Source organism: Marmota flaviventris, chromosome 2 (assembly GCF_047511675.1).
Source record: "Marmota flaviventris isolate mMarFla1 chromosome 2, mMarFla1.hap1, whole genome shotgun sequence".
Classification (NCBI taxonomy): Eukaryota; Metazoa; Chordata; class Mammalia; order Rodentia; family Sciuridae; genus Marmota; species Marmota flaviventris.
In genome coordinates, this window is record NC_092499.1 from 972977 (window position 1) to 974843 (window position 1867).

A 1867-nucleotide genomic window follows, 5' to 3' on the forward strand; every position below is an offset into this window, starting at 1 on the left:
CCTCACTAATGGCTCTCCTCACCTGGGACCTACACTGAGCTGATCCCTTGGAATCCAGGGAAGCCTCTGCAGATGAATAGGGAGCTGGACATAGAGAGGAAGTCACATGTCAGGTGCACAGCTCCTCTGGGGACAGCCACTTAGACAGACTGTCTCCTCCTCTTCCCAAATGCTCTCCATCTCATGTTTCATCCACTCTCCCTGCTGGTGCTGATGTGTCCTGGATTACAGGACATTAGAAGATGAGGAAGGCTGTACCTATGTCACACAACCAACATGACAGTGTCACAAGATCTCCAGGAACAGAAGGACCATGTCACAGTAGCAGACAGTGGGAGAAAAAGCAGTGTGCTGGACTCAGAACTGAGCATTCAGCACCCAGAGCCTGAGAGGGTGTGGTGAGTGACACTGGGCACCAGGAAGGGAGCAGGGTCCTGAGGAAGGGGCTGGGCTCAGGAGGGTGGGCTCCCCTTCTGACAGCCTTCCAGCTCCCCTGAAACCACCTGCTCTCCTCTCACAGGTAAAGCTCCACCTGGGTTCAAGACAGGGACACATCTCAGGAGCACAGAGGACCTGGGCAGCCTGACCTCAGCCTCTCCAGATATCAGAAGAGCCTCACCCACATGCAAATCCCTCCTCCTGCTCTGGGTTCAAAGGCCCTCTGGGCTGTGGGAGCTCCCAGCTCTCTGCTCAGACAGGGCTGAGGTCTCTGGGAAGGCAGGTGTGGTCTAGAAGATGAGGCTGCTGGGTCTTGTCCTGTGCCTGGTCACAGCTCCCCAAGGTGAGTGTCCCCAGTGTCAGACCTGGGTCCATGGGGAGGTTGTGACTTCAGGTGACTGACAGGGTGTGACTGTCCTTGTCCCCAGGTGTCCTGTGCCAGGTGCAGCTGCAGGAGTCGGGACCTGGCCTGGTGAAGCCCTCACAGACCCTGTCCCTCACCTGTGCTGTCTCTGGATTCTCCATCACAACCAGTGGTTACCACTGGAGCTGGATCCGTCAGTCCCCAGGGAAGGGGCTGGAGTACATAGGGTACATATATAGTGGTGGTAGCACTAACTACAGCCCATCTCTCAAGAGCCGAGTGTCCATCTCCAGAGACACGTCCAAGAACCAGTTCTCCCTGCAGCTGAGCTCCCTGACCACTGAGGACACAGCCACCTATTACTGTGCCAGAGACACAGTGAGGGGACCTCAGTGTGAGCCCAGACACAAACCTCCTGCAGGGTGCCCAGGGCCAGCAGGGGGCGCTCAGCACACAGGAGTCAGGTCAGCCCAGAAGCAGCTGCAGATGTGAGTTGGGGCAGGTTTCCTCCATCTGGAGGCCTGTCCATGTACCAGCTTCCCAGGGGGTCTCTGTGGCCTTGTGGTCTCTACTTATCTCTGATGTGTCTGAAGATACTCATTCTGTTTTTGTGATGTTCTTTTCCTTTAGAAATAGTGCACCTTACGTATATTTATTATAGGTTTTCATTTTGACATAGTCACATATATTCATTGTCTATAAAACCTCTGTTGCTCTCACAGCACCTCCTTTTACATTTTCGTCCTTCTCCCCATTATTTAACTGATCTTTCTTCCACGAGTTTCTAATTTTCATTAAATTTACACTATATGTGTGTGTGTGTGTGTGTGTGTGTGTGTGTGTGTAACTCACATTGGTTCACTCCCACAGGTGCAGGACTCCCACGTGGGCAGAATTGACCAATAATATCTGCTCAGCTCACTCCTGGCCCCTCCCTTCTCCTGTCCCTCCTCCCTCACCCTTAGTCACTTCCTGATCCCCACTGACATCTTCTATACTCTTGGGGTTCCCCTTCCTTTCCCTCCCTTATTTGTGGCAGCTCCCACAGAGGACAGCCAACACTCA

The 1867-nt window shown here is 53.5% G+C and overlaps 1 long non-coding RNA gene across 1 annotated transcript; it reads left to right on the plus strand.

Annotated features, from left to right (window-relative positions):
- The first annotated feature begins 491 nt into the window (after positions 1 to 491).
- LOC139703256 (uncharacterized) lies at positions 492 to 1172 on the plus strand. The gene is made up of 2 exons (XR_011705659.1): positions 492 to 781; positions 867 to 1172. It is a non-coding gene; the product is annotated as an uncharacterized lncRNA (long non-coding RNA).
- The last annotated feature ends 695 nt before the right edge of the window (positions 1173 to 1867 follow it).